We start from the raw sequence: 24,231 nt of genomic DNA on the forward strand, positions 1-24,231 counted from the left end.
TAATGTTATTTGAACTGTCGTTCACGGAGATTGCGTGGGTTGACACCTCTACACGCAAGATTGAGGTTGTACGCTTGACACACAGTATGCTGACGTTGTCAGGTTAAGCCAATCCCATCTGCACATGCCTATGCAATCATTGGTACATGTTTATACGTTATAGGAATAGTTCACACCCACCCACACAGGCCAAAGCAGCCATTGGTGTAGGATTCTATGCTATACAAATAGTTTACACCCAAATGTTTAGGCAATACCGCATATAGAGATAAACCCGGTTAAACACCGACAAGCCACCGGATCAGTGGTAAACACACTGACATACAAGGATCGCACATAAAATAGCCTTATACCCAGCGGCTGTTAATATACACCTGTCATCAAGGTCTCACAAGATTTTCGTCAAACAAATTCCACCCATTTATTTTTGAAGAATCAGCTATTGTGCTATTTGACATCAGGAAGCAGGAGTCGTATTAACGAACACTTGGGTTTGCAACATTAGTTTAACAATAAGTTTGACAGCATTGCTTTGCCTGTCCTTAACTTGTTATTAAGTCGCATATTTAATTTAACATTTTTTAAGAGGAAGTTAAGGCTGAAATTATAAAAGCACGATTTATGTAGACTGAATAGGTATGGGAAACATATCATTATATGTATTAGTTTGTTTATTTATATTTCATGAAGTACAATTTTATAGGAAATGTGTTCCTGTTCTTAACAGTGTTTTGCTTATGTTTTTTATTATCATCAATACACAATGATGATTTATTTTGATGCACACAAACGATGATTTGGTCACTAGTATGGTCTGCTGAAGTTTGGTATCTGTACTAAATTATGTTTGGGCTGTTGGTTGCCATACCAACCTTCTAGCAGACAGGTGCTAACACTTAATGACCATCAAGGTTGGAGCCATCTGATTGGCTAATTAGTAGGTCTAGTTTTGTATAAAGCAAGTGTATTCTGAATGTGTTTTTATAATTTTTTAGCCTGATGAAACAGCTTGTTATAGCTGAGAAACGCGTCGCATTTTAATAAAGATTTTTACAGAAATACACTTGCTTTTTGGACAATCTTTATATCATTTACATGCTGCTCAAACTTTGATTGGCACCTGAGAGTTAATCTGCTTTCACCTGGAGGGATCAGTCTACTGGGCGACTGTTTGGTTCCAGTTTGCAGTGTATGCACCTGCAGGTGCTTTGGATCTTGTAAGTAGGATTGCTCAGATTGCCATTCACTTGTACAAACGTTACTGGGCTATGGTTTGCATATTTTTTGTTCACTCAGGAACCTGTTAATCACCATCACCAAGGACCACAACTGATACGTGAGACACATCAGTGAGCTGGACCACTGAGAGGCTCCAGTCTGCTTCAATAGCACCATTGGGTGCGTCTCCTTTGTGAGTATCCAATTGCTACCCTGTTAATTGTTATATCTGGTATCTGGCTATACTAGGCCATGTTTGGCGCCTCTGTGTTTTCTTTTTTTCTAGCTTGATAGAAGACTTCATCCCGATGATGGACTTCCAACTTCAGCCCGATGATGGATTTCTTCAGCCGCCGCTTGGATCCAGACTTCAGCCTGAGGATGGACGTCACTCTTCAGCCCCCCGCTTGGGCTTGGATCAACATTTCCGAGGACCGATCGGTGAACCTGGTATGGTGAAGATAAGGTAGGAAGATCTTCAGGGGCTTAGTGTTAGGTTTATTTAAGGGGGGTTTGGGTTAGATTAGGGGTATGTGGGTGGTGGGTTGTAATGTTGGGGGGGTATTGTATGTGTTTTTTTTACAGGCAAAAGAGCTGAATTCTTTGGGGCATGCCCCGCAAAGGGCCCTGTTCAGGGCTGGTAAGGTAAAAGAGCTTTGAACTTTTTTAATTTAGAATAGGGTAGGGCATTTTTTTATTTTGGGGGGCTTTGTTATTTTATTAGGGGGCTTAGAGTAGGTGTAATTAGTTTAAAATTGTTGTAATATTTTTCTAATGTTTGTAAATATTTTTTTATTTTTTGTAACTTAGTTCTTTTTTATTTTTTGTACTTTAGTTAGTTTATTTCATTGTATTTATTTGTAGATATTGTATTTAATTAATTTATTGATAGTGTAGTGTTAGGTTTAATTGTAGGTAATTGTAGGTATTTTATTTAATTAATTTATTGATAGTGTAGTGTTAGGTTTAATTGTAACTTAGGTTAGGATTTATTTTACAGGTAATTTTGTAATTATTTTAACTATTTTAGCTATTAAATAGTTCTTAACTATTTAATAGCTATTGTACCTGGTTAAAATAAATACAAAGTTGCCTGTAAAATAAATATTAATCCTAAAATAGCTATAATATAATTATAATTTATATTGTAGCTATATTAGGGTTTATTTTACAGGTAAGTATTTAGCTTTAAATAGGAATAATTTATTTAATAAGAGTTAATTAATTTCGTTAGATTTAAATTATATTTAACTTAGGGGGGTGTTAGTGTTAGGGTTAGACTTAGCTTTAGGGGTTAATACATTTATTAGAATAGCGGTGAGCTCCGATCGGCAGATTAGGGGTTAATACTTGAAGTTGGGTGTCGGCGATGTTAGGGAGGGCAGATTAGGGGTTAATACTATTTATTATAGGGTTATTGAGGCGGGAGTGAGGCGGATTAGGGGTTAATAACTTTATTATAATAGCGGTGCGGTCCGCTCTGCAGATTAGGGTTTAATAAGTGTAGGCAGGTGGAGGCGACGTTATGGGGGGCAGATTAGGGGTTAAGAAATATAATATAGGGGTCGGCGGTGTTAGGGGCAGCAGATTAGGGGTACATAGCTATAATGTAGCTGGCGGCGGTGTGCGGACGGCAGATTAGGGGTTAATATGTGTAGGTAGCTGGCGGCGACGTTGTGGGGGGCAGGTTAGGGGTTAATAAATATAATATAGGGGTCGGCGGTGTTAGGGGCAGCAGATTAGGGGTACATAAGTATAACATAGGTGGCGGTCGGCAGATTAGGGGTTAAAAAAATTTAATCGAGTGGCGGCGATGTGGGGGGACCTCGGTTTAGGGGTGCATAGGTAGTTTATGGGTGTTAGTGTACTTTAGAGCACAGTAGTTAAGAGCTTTATAAACCGGCGTTAGCCCAGAAAGCTCTTAACTACTGACTTTTTTCTGCGGCTGGAGTTTTGTTGTTAGATTTCTAATGCTCACTTCAGCCACGACTCTAAATACCGGAGTTAGAAAGATCCCATTGAAAAGATAGGATACGCAATTGACGTAAGGGGATCTGTGGTATGGAAAAGTCGCGGCTGAAAAGTGAGCGTTAGACCCTTTAATGACTGACTCCAAATACCAGAGGGCGGTAAAAACCAGCGTTAGGAGCCTCTAACGCTGGTTTTCACGGCTACCGCCCAACTCTAAATCTAGGCCTTAGTATCTCCAATGTCATTGGCAAGTCCAGGAAACCCAGTTATCTGTGTCAGGGTCAAATTCTTTCAATGCTCCAAATACAGCCATTATAGCGTGAGTTTGTGGTAGTATACTCGTCGCCAGATGTAATGTCCTTACATAGCAAACATTAACTCTTTATATGAATGATGCACTTGCAACTTCTAAATGTAACTGGCACTTTATTCACTGGATTACATAACAAGGTGCTCCTGTAGATTTGCACACAGTAATATGGATAGATACACATATATAGTCCTTTATAATGAATGGCTGCTGCACTCCTTATATTAGCAGTCCTGTACACTGTGTATGCAGCACTATAGTAATCCAGGGAAACTTATAACTGTATAACTGTTAACTGTATAACTGCAATATAGCTTATAATGTGTAACTGACAGTTCTTACTCTTCCTGACTGGCTGATGCTGTATCCTCTGCAGTGATCTGTAGCTGACATTACACTTATTAGTATCAGCAATTGTCAGAGCCTCGGGTTCAGTCCTTGTACTTTATAACTGCATCACAAACTGTCACAAGATGGCTTCTCTGAACTGTTCTGATTCTAAGCACAGCCCACTTGATGACATCATCATTGTATGGAAGCCTCAATGTGCCATCTGACCAAACCAGGAAGTAAGCACAACACACAGTACACACACACAGTACACACACAGTACACACCCACAGTACACCCACAGTACACACACACAGTACACACACAGTACACACAAACACAGCACACACACAGTACACACACAGTACACAAACACACTACACACAGTACACACAGTACACACACAGTACAAACACACAGTACACACACAGCACACACACACAGTACACACACACACTACACACACACAGTACACACAAACACAGTACACACACAGTACACACAGTACACACACACAGTACACACACACACACAGTACACACAGTACACACACAGTACACACACACAGTACACACAGTACACACACAGTATACACACAGTACACACACACACACACACACAGTACACACAAAGTACACACACACAGTACACACACACACAGTACACAAACACAGTACACACACACAGTACACACACAGTGCACACAGTACACACACACAGTACACACACACAGTACACACACAGTACACACACAGTACACACACACAGTACACACACAGTACACACACACAGTACACACACACACAGTGCACACACAGTACACACACAGTACACACCCACAGTACACACACAGTACACACACACAGTACACACACAGTACACACACACAGTACACACCCACAGTACACACACAGTACACACACACAGTACACACACACACAGTACGCACACAGTACACACACACACAGGACACACACAGTACACACACAGTACACCCACACAGTACACACAGTACACACACACACAGTACACACACACAGTATACACACACTGTACACACACACAGTACACACACAATACACACACACAGGACACACACACAGTACACACACACAGTACACACACACAGTACAATCTCAGTACACACACAGTACACACACACAGTACACACACAGTACACACACAGTACACACACACACACACACACACAGTACACACACAGTACACACACAGTACACACACACAGTACACACACAGTACACACACACAGTACACACACAGTACACACACAGAGTACACACACACAGTACACACAGAACACACACACAGTACACACACAGTACACACTCAGTACACACAGTACACACACAGTACACACACACAGTACACACACAGTACACACACACACAGTACACACACAGTACACACACAATACACACACAGTACACACACACAGTACACACACACAGTACACACACACAGTACACACACAGTACACACACACAGCACACACACACACAGTACACACACACAGTACACACACAGTGCACACAGTACACACACAGTACACACACAGTACACACAGTACACACACAGTACACACACACAGTACAAACACACACAGTGCACACACAGTATACACACACACAGTGCACACACAGTACACACACACAGTACACACCCACAGTACACACACACAGTACACACCCACTGAACACACCCACAGTACACACACAGTACACACACAGTACACACACAGTACACACACAGTACACATACAGTACACACACAGTACACACACACAGTACACAGTACACACACACAGTACACACACAGTACACACACAGTAGACACACACAGTAGACACACACAGTACACACACAGTACACACACACAGTAAACACACAGTACACACACAGTACACACACACAGTACACACACAGTACACACACACAGTACAAACACACACAGTGCACACACAGTACACACACAGAGTACACACACACAGTACACACACAGTACACACACACACAGTACACACACAGTGCACACAGTACACACACAGTACACACACAGTACACACAGTACACACACAGTACACACACACAGTACAAACACACACAGTGCACACACAGTATACACACACACAGTGCACACACAGTACACACACACAGTACACACCCACAGTACACACACACAGTACACACCCACTGAACACACCCACAGTACACACACAGTACACACACACAGTACACACACAGTACACACACAGTACACACACACAGTAGACACACACAGTAGACACACACAGTACACACACAGTACACACACACAGTACACACACAGTACACACACAGTACACACACACAGTACACACACACAGTACAAACACACACAGTGCACACACAGAACACACACACAGTACACACACACAGTACACACCCACAGTACACACACAGTACACACACTGAACACACCCACAGTACACACACAGTACACACACACAGTACACACACAGTACACACACACAGTATGTGACAGACCCTTCGGTCAGGACTGAAAGTGTTAACTTTATTTTCTAACCACAAGTGGCTGGCTCCAGCTACAATCTAATTAATGCTTAGCATTCTATTGTTTGATCACCTCCAGAGAGAAAGTGATAAGAAGAGTCAAGAGTGTCTTGTGGTTGAAGTGTTTAAGTAATATAATCCTATTGTATCATGTCAAGGGCGCTTCTCCCTTTTATCTAATGTACAACATTCTTTCAACCCCCATCTGAGGGGGGGGTCAAAAACCTGTATAAATCTGTGTGCTGCCTTCAAATAAAGTTGTCATTCTGTTTTAAACCTGAAACTGGCTGGGTTGTGAATTGCTGATTGTCTATGCAGGACATTGTTCATCTGGGGTTAACCCTTGGTACACAGTTGGTACCGTAACATTGGTGGCAAGCGACGGAATGAACCTTATCGCCCAGAAGAGCAACTACACATGCCAGTAACCTCAGGAAGAGGGGGATTATTACAATACTGACTAAGATGGAAAGAGTACCAGGGACAGAAGGAACCAATGGGCCCAGCATAGCAGACAGAACCCCCGCAGAAGCAAGCTTTGATCGGGCGGTTAAAATAAGACTGGCACATTATGGCCCCAACCCATCTGCGGAAATTATCGACCGGGTCATAGCAGCTGTGGAGGCCAACCTACTTCGCCAAAGTGGCGCTGCAGCAAACCCAGTGGAAAAGAGAAAAGTAAATTTTGCAGCTTTTAAAAACTTCCTGGAAACAGAAGGAGAGATTGATGGGTACCTTGCGGATTTTGAGAGGCAATGTGCACTACACAAGGTACCCGCAGAGGACTGGGTCATGATATTATCCGGAAAATTATCCGGCCGGGCCAGTGAGGCTTTTCGGGCCATTCCAGATGAGGAAGTCAGGGATTATAATACTGTAAAAGAGGCTCTGCTCTCCAGGTATGCGGTTACACCGGAGGCATACCGGAGACGGTTCAGAGACACTGTTAAATTGGCTGGTGATTCCTACCTTGAGTGGGCATGTAAGGTGCACCGCACAGCAGCTCACTGGATAGCGGGGTGCCAAGCCGTATCTGGGGAAGAGGTGCTGCAGCTATTCCTGTTGGAACATTGCTTCGACAAGTTACCCGCAGGAGTTCGAGAGTGGGTTCGGGACCGTAAACCCTCCACCCTGCATGAAGCTGCTAGCCTGGCAGATGAGTATACGGATGCCCGCAAACTGGACCCTGCTACCACTAAGCCCCCTGCCAGAGTGGAGTACAGACCCCCAGTCACCCCAGCAGCTGCCAGTTACCAACCCCCGGCGCACCGCTATACCACACGGCCTCTGGCCACGAACTACCCTCAGAGAGCCCGGTTCAATTCGCGGGGCTACTCACAACCTATTCGGTGCTTTGGATGTAAGCAACTAGGGCACAAAAGACCAGAGTGTCCCCTAAATGCAGCGAACCAAGCACAGTCCTGGAGAAGACCTGCCGGCGGAATCACACGTAACCCTCAGCCTGCGGCCCGCTACGTAGAGGCGCAAGAATGCTGGGGCATACTACATGAGGCAGACCTTGTGCAAGCTGCCCACCGGAATAACCGGCAACTGGTTAAAGTGAATGGGAAGGAGGTCAGTGGTCTACGGGATACTGGTGCTACCATGACCTTGCTTCGAAAGAACTTGGTGTCTGAGAAACAGCACACAGGAGACACTGTGGCTGTGAGGGTAGCAGGGGGCACTGTGTTCCGCCTACCTGTTGCCAGGGTGCATTTGGATTGGGGAGGGGGCGCTAGACCTGTGAATGTGGGGGTCATGAAGGATTTACCAGCTGATGTTCTCCTTGGAAATACCTTGGTCCCCCTTGTTTCTGCCTATGCTCCCATGGGTCCCGCTGATGTTAACCCTGTGACTACCCGTGCTCAGATCCGTGCAGCAGAGACTGACCCCCCTGCTGCTAAGCCCCAGGACGCTGAGCTCAGTAAATCTCCATCCGCTATTGATATGTGGGAGTCACGTTACAATGCGCTGATGAAGGAGAAGAGTCACGTAGAGGATAAAATGGTCACGTTAAATAATCATGTAACAGTGCTAGCGGGAGAGAAGAGGAGTGCAGAGGAAAAAGCACGTTTAGAACAGGAATCCCTGCTAGACAGGCTGCACCGACAGACTGCAGAAAACACCAGCTTGAGAGTGGAACATGAAACCTTAAAGACAAACTTAGTGACACTTGAGGAGAAGCTGACGCTGGCTCATAGTGAGGTGCAGCAACTCAAGGGCACCCTATGTCAGTATGAAGGGATTGTGGATACCTATAAAGAGCAGGTACAGAAAACTCGTAAAGAAGCTGATGAGATTTTGAAGGACTGTTTAGCCCTAGTCTGGGCACTGAGGAAGTTGAACCCTTGTTTGTATGGACAGGAATTCTCTCTCATAACGGGAATACAAATGGATTGTCCCAGCAAACTGACATGCCTACCACCCCTTAGTCCGGTCATCCCCAGGTTGACCCGCAAAAGGGTCAAGCCGGGTCTGCCGGAGTGTTCCACAAGGGGGGAGCTATGTGACATAATTAATTAAATGCCCTATCCTCCTGGCTTGCTGGAAAACCTTAATAACTGGAGCCATAAAACTGGCTCAACACATAACTATGTACAAATAATAACTGGAGCCATAGAACTGACTCAACAACTTAACTATGTACAACTATAACTCTTAAATAACTTTGTATAAAACTGTAATACTTAAATAACCACGCAGACACAGATATATGGGAAAAGACCCGAAGGTCGCATTTATTGTAGAACGTGAGAACCGGCTGGACTCAACGGGGCCAGCTAAAACATGTGGCGGCAATCTAGCTAGGAGTAGGGACCCCCTGCTAGGAGAATGGACCGCGCCCGTGAATGCCCACACAAGCGGAGCTCAGCTGCCGCAGAAGCTTAGGGAGTTCTCGGCATCTTAGAATGGGAGGGACCCCAGGCGCGCGCCTGCAGAGATCACCCTCCCCTGGGCAGCCGTCACTCTACCTCTGATGGCAAACCGGGGCGCGGACCAACCGCCTAACCAGGGTGTAAAGTAACGATCTCCGAACCAGTAGGACCAGGTGTGACTAGACGCGTCTCCATGCCACTACCTGGGGAGTCATAAACTACCGTCCTTGGACTTAAGGAAAACAAGCCGCGTAGCTCTCATCCAGCCTCGGACACCTAGCTGAAACACCCTGGTGATGTAGCAGCCTAAAGATTGCCGTGTGAACAAGTGCAGGGAGGGAGGGAGGGACGCTGTGAAGACGAGCTGGAAAAGAGGGTTTGGGCCTTGGGAGCTGACTACTTAAAGGTAAGCTAAACCCCACCCTCACTAATGCAACATTGTTGCAACCTTCACAGCAGCACACTCCTAAGGGCCTTAATTATTATGGTCGTTCTGGGCTATGCTGCCCTCCACTGTCTTAATTAATTAAATGCCCTATCCTCCTGGCTTGCTGGAAAACCTTAATAACTGGAGCCATAAAACTGGCTCAACACATAACTATGTACAAATAATAACTGGAGCCATAGAACTGACTCAACAACTTAACTATGTACAACTATAACTCTTAAATAACTTTGTATAAAACTGTAATACTTAAATAACCACGCAGACACAGATATATGGGAAAAGACCCGAAGGTCGCATTTATTGTAGAACGTGAGAACCGGCTGGACTCAACGGGGCCAGCTAAAACATGTGGCGGCAATCTAGCTAGGAGTAGGGACCCCCTGCTAGGAGAATGGACCGCGCCCGTGAATGCCCACACAAGCGGAGCTCAGCTGCCGCAGAAGCTTAGGGAGTTCTCGGCATCTTAGAATGGGAGGGACCCCAGGCGCGCGCCTGCAGAGATCACCCTCCCCTGGGCAGCCGTCACTCTACCTCTGATGGCAAACCGGGGCGCGGACCAACCGCCACAAGAGATAGCCCAACAGGCTCACCTCTTGCCGCCACACCTATAGATGATTAAGTATAGCACGCCTCAAATTACAGAGGAACAGGTCAATGCCCCTCTCAGAGAGGTGCACCCCGTCCCTTCTGTAGAGGCACCTCTCAGCCGTTGATATGTTCCCATGTTCCACAACAAACCCACCTGACTGCCCTAAGAAAATCCTCACTTCTCTGTTAATTTTTTTGCGGACCTGAAAAGCCGCGCGATGAGACTGCATATGGCGCCATTCTATTCTGGGGATGATGTTAGACCACCCTATCCTGACTTGGGGAATCCATGCCTGAATCGTGCGCAGATCCGACTGAATAACTGCACTGAGCTGTTTGCATGGTAGGAGCCCCATATCATTTCCACCTGCGTGAATGATAAGTACATGGGGTTTCTCCCACCTGCGCAAAGCCCCCTGCAGCAACTCAGGCAGAGCCTGCCACGTAAGCCCCCTGCGCCCTAACCACCTAACAGTGACTCGGGAAGAGGGGAACCCCAGCTGACGCCCATCAGGTCTCGCGATCGCTCGAAGCTCCGCCCAGTGGATGTACGAATGCCCCGTAATCCATACTCTCAGTGGACCGCTCCTTGGTCCTAAGAAAAGAAACAGAGGTTATCCCTTGCATCTGCAAAACATAATCATTTCTAAACAGTCAAAGGCCTAACGTATAAAAGATACCTTTGCGACCTCCATCTCCCCAGAGCTCTAATATGGTCAGCCGACCATCCTAAACTAGCGGCAGTGGTGGCTGCGCCCACCCTAAAGGAATGGGGAGCAATCACCCTGGGATCAAGACCTGCCTTCGATGCTGCCCAGGCCAACACCTTCCTAAACTGGAATCTAGTCAACGGGGAACCGTCCTCGTGAACTAGAAATTGCGAGAAACCCTCAGGACGCACGTCCATATAGGCTTTAACCAGTCTGACCGGGCAGCAAACAGCTTCAACATGGGATGGCAAAGCCAACCAGGCACCTCTCCCTTCTTGGTCAGTTTTGGATCTGGGAAGAAAGACCAAGATAGACGACCCGTCGTCTCTAACATGAGGCAGCAAAAGGCCGCCCGTCTTATTCTTAGAGGGCGGGACAATTTCCCCTACCCTAAGAGCCCCGTGAAAAGCCAACCCAAAGGCGGCTGAGAATAGGGCAGTTTCATAGGCGGATGAACAGACCGCCGGCAAAACTTGGCACAACGTTACCAGACGCTCCATGGTAACTGGTTCCCTGAAATCCCTGACCCTGGGGGCCATACGCCCCCAGCCCCGAAGTACCTGCCTAACCAGGAAGGTCTTCGAGGCGTCAACAAGCCCATACAACTTGCAGAAAAAGGACACTGCCGCCAGGCGTGAACCCATCGCAGTCTTCGAAACACCATTACCTTTAAGTTCGGTAATCCAGTCAAGCAAGCCCCACTGGTCCCCGTCACAGGAGGGACGACACCTGAAGTCACAAAAGGCGATCCACTCCGTCCAGTATTTCACATACGTAGCCCAGGTAGACGGAGCGAGGGAAGCCCGCACCATCGCAATCAAGGGGCCCCATCCAGCGCCACCTGCCATAAGTAAGTGGGACAGGACAATCCGTTAGTGTCCGCATCGGGCACCAAAGCATAAAATGCTTCCCATTGAAAACGGGAGAGCGCATCAGCAATTCTATTCTGGACGCCCGGGACATGCTTAGCACGGAACACAATATTCAGGTGCAGACACCTCAGCACCAACAGTCTCAAATACCGCACAACCGGAGGGGAACTAGATGATAACCTGTTAACAGCATAAACAACGCTCATGTTATCTGTCCAGAAAACCACCTCACGGTCGCGAAGCTGATTGCCCCAAATGTCAAGAGCAACCAGTATGGGAAACAGTTCGAGAAGGCATAGGTTCCTGACCAAGCCTCTCTCTATCCACGCGGCGGGCCATGGGCCCGCGCTCCATTGCCCGGCCAAGAAAGCCCCGTACCCGTGGGACCCAGCCGCATCAGTGAACAACTGGATCGCTGCGTTAGAAGGAACAACCTCCCGCCACAGACAGATCCCGTTAAAGTGGAGAAGAAAATCTTCCCAGACCTTAAGATCTTCCACCATATCAGCAGACACCCGGAACCTCCGGGTCTGCGATCTTTTTCCGCACAGCTGCCTCTCGAGCCTGCGAAGGAATATTCTTCCCATGGGAATGATCCTGCCGGCAAAGTTCAGCAAACCCAATAGGATTTGAAGATCCTTCACGGAGCTATACAGCTCTGCTCTCATAGCGCGTACTGACTCCAACATGCGCTGAACTTTTTCATGTGGCAGACGGCACTGCTCTGCCACCGAATCAACTTCAATGCCCAAAAAAGTAAGGCACGTGCAAGGACCCTGGGACTTGTCTTCCGCCAGAGGAACTCCCATTCTATCCATTAGAAACCTAGTGACTTTCATCAGGAAAGCACACTCAGACGATCCTGCCCGCCCAACCAGCAGAAAATCATCCAAATAGTGTGCCAGGCCGTCGAATCCGGCCACCTCCGCAATGGCCCAGTGCAAGAAGCAGCTGAAAGCCTCGAAGTAGGCACACGAAATTGAGCACCCCATGGGCAAGCATTTGTCCACATAGTACTGCCCCTCAAAATAGCACCCCATAAGCCTAAAAGAGGAGGGGTGAATGGGCAGGAGCCGAAAGGCGGACTCTATATCCAGTTTAGCCATCAGAGCCCCGGCCCCTGCCCTGCGAACTAGCCCCAATGCCTCATCAAATGATTGGTAAGAAACTGAGCTCAGTTCAGGGGGGATGGCGTCATTCACCGAACGACCCTTCGGGAAGGACAGATGTTGGATGAGCCGAAATTTACCCGGCTCCTTTTTTGGAACCACCCCCAAGGGTGATACCACCAGCCCTGGCAGGGGAATATCTTCAAATGGGCCTGCCATACGACCCAACCCAATCTCTTTGTTCAGTTTATCCCGCAAAACCCCGGGAAACTGATACGCGGATTTCAGGTTCCTGCGTGACAAGGAACCCTCCACGTGCGATCCGACTGGGATAACAAATCCCGACCGCAGACCGCCTCTAAGCAGCAAGGCGGCCTCCTCGAATGGGTATAGCAGCAGCCACTTCTCAATTACGGCCACCTTCAGAGGTGTGGCCGCCCTTTCCAACAGTGAAAGGTTTTGAGCCAGCTGCTGGTCTCTCTTGGGGACGACCCGCGTCCTGGGTTCTGGTACACTCGGACCCCGAGTGGCCGCCACCACAGGTTCTGCACGCGTGCCGAAATGCGCATGCCGCTCCCCTGGTACATGATTTGTCCTGGAAGCGCCAGCACACCCCTGTGGCCCGCCGTCGAGAGCGCTGCGAGGCCTTAAAGCCCCCTGATGCTCCGACTACTGCAGCAGGCGCCGCCTGTTTTTCAGGACCCAATTGCGCCCACAGACGCGAATCAACGTCACCGAAAGTAAGAAGAGGGTTCCCAACCATCTTCCTACGGAAAGCAGCGTCGTAATCCCGCCAAGCTCCATCCCTGTACTTCTCGTACACTGTTTCAATGGAATCCTGATATTTCAGGATGTTTAAGGCTTGATCGGGAAATTTAGAGATATAACAGGACGCATAAACCCTAAAGCACTTGCGCCATTCCTCATAGGAATCAGGGCGTTTAAATTTTTTCGGGCCCGTTCCATCATCCGCCATTTCTTTCTGGCGATAAGCTTCCGCAGAAAGCTCAAACATGTGCACGTACCTCCCACCCTGAATGCGCCGCACCATCTTAGATTTGAGATGCTCATGAAGGCTAAACGCAGGCCAAGTGTCAGTGTCCCCATGTATAGCTGCCCTGCGCCTGTTCCCCATAAGTGGGCTAACTAAGTCTGTTGACGCAGGAGGTGTCAACATAGGAACAGTGGGCTCCATGCGGGATGAACCAGGGGGGAGGGGAAGACCCATAGCCTTCCTTTCTTCCACTAACCATTTCACCATCCTATACATTCTTTTTTGCCCTTTCGCTTCCAACCCCAGGGATCTATCACTCTCTGAACCTGAATCATCCGAGGATGAACTTAAAACACTACGTTCAAAAGTAATAGCTCGCTTACCAGCTCCCAAGAGGCGTTGCACCGGGACAGGACCAGAAGAGGTGGATGGCTGTTCCTGAGACTGTGGCTCCCTTTCCACGGCACTGGGGGTGGACTGGAGTGGCTGTAATGCAGTTCTGGGTTCCATAATGATCTGTGGAGACAAATGTGAAAGAGGAGTACCCAGGGAAGGGGACGAAGGCCCACCAACCACATTACCCCGGGACCCTAGGGGACTGGGGCTCCTGTGATCACTGCCACACTCTTCAATACCATCATCCACCATATCAGCCATACGCACATTCATCACTGCATTAGCAAACTGTACTTGTCTATTCTGTTCATTCGCAGCCTGCGTGCCCTGACAAAGACTGGGCGTGATAACTGGGCCTTTCTTTGCTGAAGCCCTAGTGACAACACCTGGCGGAGCCCCGCTGAGGGCCACACCCGCGGGCGCCGCCCGCGCACCCTGTCGGGTGTTACGTTTGCTGCGTGACGCAGTACTACGTCGTCTGCTAGGCCGCGATGTATTCGCGGGCCTACGCTTGCCCCCAGGCTGCGTGATTGCGGCCTGAGGTCCTGCGACTTGTTGCGCAGTAGGCATATTCCCCGTCAGGCCTGCGGCCTGCTCATTAATGCCTGTTTCCCTAATCTGGGCCCTTCTGGGCGAACGTGCCCTTGTTCCTTGCCCCTCAGAAACCACTTGCCCCTCAGACACACTAGTTGCCCCGATCGGAGCACCGTCAAGTGCTAACATACCCCCGGTCAGGCTTGCGGCCTGCTCATGAGATCCCTCATGCAACCTTCTACCCCTTTCAATGGCCGCCAAATCAGTGTCCCTTCGCGGGCGCTGAGTAATTGAGCCTCGCTGCGCACCCCCCGCGGGCGTCGCCCCCCCCCGGGGTACCCCTCTCTTACCTGCGTACCCCGGCGGAGAAGACGATGCTGCCCGCTTGCCTCTTGTGTCCGGAATGGCGTTTCCGGACGTGACGTCACCGGAAGTGACGTCACCGGAAACGGCCAAACCGGAAGAGACGGGCTCTGAAGAGGCCATGGAGGACCGCGTGGACGCCGGCGCGCAAACTGAAGCCGGGAGGCCTCCCTGGGATGCCGGCCCCCCGCCGGAAAGCACCGCTGCCAAGGATTGGAGCAGCGCTACCGCCGTGGAGACCGCCTCCCCGGTAAGAACGACCGGAGCAGATACGGCCTCCCCCCCGTCCAGAACAGGGCCCTGTTCCCCTAACATAACCTCCTCTGCTATTTGGGGACCCACCTCTACTGAAAGGGGGATTAAAGGAGGGGAGGGAGAGACAACCCTAACTTCAGGATACAGGCTAGGCCCCGGGGTACGACTCACCGGGCGAGGGGGGGAAGGCTGCACCACATCTTCTCCAGAGTCAAACTCATCGATCATCAGCTCATCTAATTCCGACATCTTCTTCCACAGGACTCCTGACAGATGATCCTGACGCTGTGAAGACGAGCTGGAAAAGAGGGTTTGGGCCTTGGGAGCTGACTACTTAAAGGTAAGCTAAACCCCACCCTCACTAATGCAACATTGTTGCAACCTTCACAGCAGCACACTCCTAAGGGCCTTAATTATTATGGTCGTTCTGGGCTATGCTGCCCTCCACTGTCTGACCCTTCGGTCAGGACTGAAAGTGTTAACTTTATTTTCTAACCACAAGTGGCTGGCTCCAGCTACAATCTAATTAATGCTTAGCATTCTATTGTTTGATCACCTCCAGAGAGAAAGTGATAAGAAGAGTCAAGAGTGTCTTGTGGTTGAAGTGTTTAAGTAATATAATCCTATTGTATCATGTCAAGGGCGCTTCTCCCTTTTATCTAATGTACAACATTCTTTCAACCCCCATCTGAGGGGGGGTCAAAAACCTGTATAAATCTGTGTGCTGCCTTCAAATAAAGTTGTCATTCTGTTTTAAACCTGAAACTGGCTGGGTTGTGAATTGCTGATTGTCTATGCAGGACATTGTTCATCTGGGGTTAACCCTTGGTACACAGTTGGTACCGTAACACAGTACACACACTGAACACACCCACAGTACACACACAGTACACACACACAGTACACACCCACAGTACACACACACAGTACACAGTACACACACATAGTACACACACACACAGTACAAACACAGTACACACACACAGGACACACACAGTACACACACAGTACAACACACACACAGTACACACACACAGTACACACAGTACACAAACAGTACACAAACAGTACACACACAGTACACACAGTACACACACAGTACACACACAGTACACACACAGTACAATCACAGTACACACACAGTACACACACAATACACACACACACACAGTATACACACACAGTACACACACAGTACACACAAAGTACACACACAGTACACACACACACAGTACACACACAGTACACACACAGTACATACACAGTACACCACAGTACACACAGTACACACACACACAGTACACACACAATACACACAAAGTACACACACAGTACACACACAGTACACACACACACAGTACACACACAGTACACACACACAGTACACACAGTACACACACAGTACACACACAATATACACAGTACACACACAGTACACACAGTACACACACACACAGTACACACACAGTACACACAGTACACACACAGTACACACACACAGCACACACACAGTAGACACACAGTACACACACACAGTACACACACACAGTACACACACAGTAAACACACACACACAGTACACACAGTACACATACACAGTACACACACACAGTACACACACAGTACACACACAGTGCACACAGTACACACACAGTAAACACACACAGTACACACTCAGTACACACAGTACACACACACAGTACACACACACAGTACACACACAGTAGACACACAGTAGACACACACAGTACACACACACAGTACACACACAGTAAACACACACACACAGTACACACAGTACACAGACACAGTACACACACAGTACACACACACAGTACACACACAGTACACACACAGTGCACACAGTACACACACAGTAAACACACACAGTACACACTCAGTACACACAGTACACACACACAGTACACACACAGTACACACACAGTACACCCACAGTACACACACACAGTACACACACAGTACACACACACACACACAGTACACACACAGTACACACACACAGTACACACACACAGTACACACACAGTACACACACACACAGTACACACACAGTACACACACAGTACACACACACACACAGTACATACACACAGTACACACACACAGTACACACACACACAGTTCACACCCAGTACACACACACAGTACACATACACACAGTACACACACAGTACACACAAAGTACTCACACACAGTACACACACACAGTACACACACAGTACACACATAGTACACACACAGTACACACATACAGTACACACACACAGTACACACACAGTGCACACACACAGTACACACACAGTACACACACAGTACACACACACAGTACACACACACACACACACACACACACACAGTACACACACAGTACACACACACAGTACACACACAGTACACACATAGTTCCACACAGTACACACACAGTACACACACACACAGTACACACACACAGTACACACACACACAGTACACACACAGTACACAGACAGTACACACACACACAGTACACACACAGTACACACACACAGTACACACACGGAGTACACACACTCGGTACACACACAGTACACACACAGTATACACACAGTACACACACAGTACACACACACAGTACACACACAGTACACACACACAGTCTAAACACACAGTACACACACAGTACACACACAGTACACACACACAGTACACACACAGTACACACACACACACAGTACACACACAGTACAAACACACAGTACACACACAGTATACACACATTACACACACACATTACACACACAGTACACACACAGAACACATTTTAATAAATATTTACTCCACCTGCATAAAACACTGTGATATTTGTACACACACACACACAGTACACACACAGTACACACACATTACACACACACAGTACACCAACACACAGTACACACACAGTACACACACAGTACACACACAGTACACACACACACAGTACACACACAGTACACACACACAGTACACACACACAGTACACACACAGTACACACACACAGTACACAGACAGTACACACACACAGTACACGCACACAGTACACACACAGTACACACACAGTACACACACACACAGTACACACACAGTACACACACACAGTACACAGACAGTACACACACACAGTACACACACAGTACACACACAGTACACACACAGTACACACACACAGTACACACACAGTACACACACACAGTACACAGACAGTACACACACACAGTACACGCACACAGTACACACACACAGTACACACACAGTACACACACAGTACACACACAGTACACACACACAGTACACACACAGTACACACACAGAGTACACACACACAGTACACACACACAGTACACACACACACAGTACACACACTCGGTACACACACAGTACACACACAGTATACACACAGTACACACACAGTACACACACACAGTACACACACAGTACACACACACAGTCTACACACACAGTACACACACAGTACACACACACTACATACACACACACAGTCTACACACACTGAACACACCCACAGTACACACACAGTACACACACACAGTACACACCCACAGTACACACCCACAGTACACAGTACACACACACAGTACACACACACAGTACACACACAGTACACACACAGTACACACACACAGTACACACACAGTACACACACAGTACACACACACACACAGTACACACACACAGTACACACACACAGTACACACACAGTACACACACACAGTACACAGACAGTACACACACACACAGTACACGCACACAGTACACACACAGTACACACACACAGTACACAGACAGTACACACACACAGTACACACACACAGTACACACACACAGTACACAGCACAGTACACACACACAGTACACACACACAGTACACACACACAGTACACACACAGTACACACACACAGTACACACACACAGTACACACACACAGTACACACACACAGTACACACACAGTACACACACACACACAGTACACACACACAGTACACACACACAGTACACAGACAGTACACGCACACAGTACACACACAGTACACACACAGTACACACACACAGTACACACACAGTACACACACACAGTACACAGACAGTACACACACACATAACATACACAGTACACACACAGTACACACACAGTACACACACACAGTACACACACACAGTACACACACAGTACACACACACAGTACACGCACACAGTACACACACACAGTACACACACACAGTACACACACAGTACACACACACAGTACACACACAGTACACACACAGAGTACACACACACAGTACACACATACAGTACACACACACAGTACACACACACACACAGTACACACACTCGGTACACACAGTACACACACACAGTCTAAACACACAGTACACACACAGTACACACACAGTACACACACACAGTACACACACAGTACACACACACACAGTACACACACAGTACACACACACAGTACACACACAGTATACACACATTACACACACACATTACACACACAGTACACACACAGAACACATTTTAATAAATATTTACTCCACCTGCATAAAACACTGTGATATTTGTACACACACACACACAGTACACACACAGTACACACACATTACACACACACAGTACACACACACAGTACACACACAGTACACACACACAGTACACACACAGTACACACACAGTACACACACACACACAGTACACACACAGTACACACACACAGTACACACACACAGTACACACACAGTACACACACACAGTACACAGACAGTACACACACACAGTACACGCACACAGTACACACACAGTACACACACAGTACACACACACACAGTACACACACAGTACACACACACAGTACACAGACAGTACACACACACAGTACACACACAGTACACACACAGTACACAGACACAGTACACACACACAGTACACACACAGTACACACACACAGTACACAGACAGTACACACACAGTAAACACACACAGTACACACACACAGTACACACAGTACACACACACAGTACACACACAGTACACACACACAGTACACACACAGTACACACACAGAGTACACACACACAGTACACACACAGTACACACACACAGTACACACACGTGCTACACACACAGTACACACACAGTACACACACAGTACACACACAGTACACACACACAGTACACACACAGTACACACACAGTACACACACACACAGTACACACACAGTACACACACACACAGTTCACACCCAGTACACACACACAGTACACACACACACACAGTACACACACAGTACACACACACAGTACACACACACAGTACACACACAGTACACACAGTACACACACACAGTACACACACACAGTACACACACAGTACACACACAGTACACCACACAGTACACACACAGTACACACACAGTACACACACACACAGTACACACACACAGTACACACACACAGTACACACACAGTACACACACACAGTACACAGACAGTACACACACACACAGTACACGCACACAGTACACACACAGTACACACACACAGTACACAGACAGTACACACACACAGTACACACACAGTACACACACACAGTACACAGACAGTACACGCACACAGTACACACACACAGTACACACACACAGTACACACACAGTACACACACAGTACACACACAGTACACACACAGAGTACACACACACAGTACACACACACAGTATACACACACAGTACACACACACACAGTACACACACTCGGTACACACACAGTACACACACAGTATACACACAGTACACACACAGTACACACACACAGTACACACAAAGTACACACACACAGTCTACACACACAGTACACACACAGTACACACACACTACATACACACACAGTCTACACACACTGAACACACACATAGTACACACACACAGTACAAACACAGTACACACACAGTACACACACCACAGGACACATACAGTACACACACAGTACAACACACACACAGTACACACACACAGTACACACAGTACACACACACAGTACACAAACAGTACACACACAGTACACACAGTACACACACAGTACACACACACAGTACACACACAGTACACACACACAGTACACAAACAGTACACACACAGTACACACAGTACACACACAGTACACACACACAGTACACACACAGTACACACACAGTACACACACACAGAACACACACACAGTACAATCACAGTACACACACAATACACACACACAGTATACACACACAGTACACACAGAGTACACACACAGTACACACAAAGTACACACACAGTACACACAGTACACACACACACAGTACACACACAGTACACACAGTACACACACAGTACATACACAGTACACCACAATACACACAACACACACACACACAGTACACACACAATACACACAAAGTACACACACAGTACACACACAGTACACACACACACACAGTACACACACAGTACACACACACAGTACACACACAGTACACACAGTACACACACAGTACACACACAATATACACAGTACACACACAGTACACACAGTACACACACACACAGTACACACACAGTACACACACAGTACACACACACAGCACACACAGTAGACACACAGTAGACACACACAGTACACACACACAGTACACACACAGTAAACACACACACACAGTACACAGACACAGTACACACACAGTACACACACAGTACACACACAGTGCACACAGTACACACACAGTAAACACACACAGTACACACTCAGTACACACAGTACACACACACAGTACACACACAGTACACACACACAGTACACACACAGTACACACACAGAGTACACACACACAGTACACACACAGTACACACACAGTACACACAGTGCACACACACAGTACACACACACAGTACACACAGAGTACACACACAGTACACACACACACAGTACACACACAGTACACACACAGTACACACACACACAGTACACACACACAGTACACACACACACAGTTCACACCCAGTACACACACACAGTACACACACACACACAGTACACACAAAGTACTCACACACAGTACACACACACAGTACACACACAGTACACACATAGTACACACACACAGTACACACATACAGTACACACACAGTACACACACACAGTACACACACAGTACACACACAGTACACACTCAGTACACACATACAGTACACACACACAGTACACACACAGTGCACACACAGTACACAGACACAGTACACACACAGTACACACACAGTACACACACACAGTACACACACAGTACACACACAGTACACACATAGTACCACACAGTACACACACAGTACACACACACACACACAGTACACACACACACACACACACACACAGTACACACACACACAGTAGACACACACAGTACACAAACAGTACACACACACAGTACACACACACAGTACACACATGGAGTACACACACACACAGTACACACACAGTACACACACTCGGTACGCACACAGTACACACACAGTATACACACAGTACACACACACAGTACACACACAGTACACACACACAGTACACACACAGTACACACACACAGTCTACACACACAGTACACACACAGTACACACACACAGTAAACACACACAGTACACACACACACAGTACACACACAGTACACACACACAGTACACACACAGTATACACACATTACACACACACATTACACACACAGTACACATTTTAATAAATATTTACTCCACCTGCATAAAACACTGTGATATTTGTACACACACACACACACAGTACACACACAGTACACACACAGTATACACACATTACACACACACAGTACACACACACAGTACACACACAGTACACACACACAGTACACACACAGTACACACACAGTACACACACACAGTACACACACACAGTACACAGACAGTACACACACAGTACACGCACACAGTACACACACAGTACACACACAGTACACACACACAGTACACACACAGTACACACACACAGTACACAGACAGTACACACACACAGTACACACACAGTACACACACAGTACACACACAGTACACACACACAGTACACGCACACAGTATACACACACAGTACACACACACAGTACACACACAGTACACACACAGTACACACACACACACAGAGTACACACACACAGTACACACACACAGTACACACACACAGTACACACACTCGGTAAACACACAGTATACACACAGTACACACACAGTACACACACAGTACACACACAGTACACACACACAGTACACACATAGTATACACACATTACACACACACATTACACACACAGTACACACACAGTACACATTTTAATAAATATTTACTCCACCTGCATAAAACACTGTGATATTTGTACACACACACACAGTACACACACAGTACACACACACAGTCTACACACACAGTACACACACAGTACACACACACAGTAAACACACACAGTACACACACACACAGTACACACACACAGTACACACACAGTATACACACATTACACACACACATTACACACACAGTACACATTTTAATAAATATTTACTCCACCTGCATAAAACA

Source organism: Bombina bombina, chromosome 7, assembly GCF_027579735.1.
Source record: "Bombina bombina isolate aBomBom1 chromosome 7, aBomBom1.pri, whole genome shotgun sequence".
NCBI classification, from domain to species: domain Eukaryota; kingdom Metazoa; phylum Chordata; class Amphibia; order Anura; family Bombinatoridae; genus Bombina; species Bombina bombina.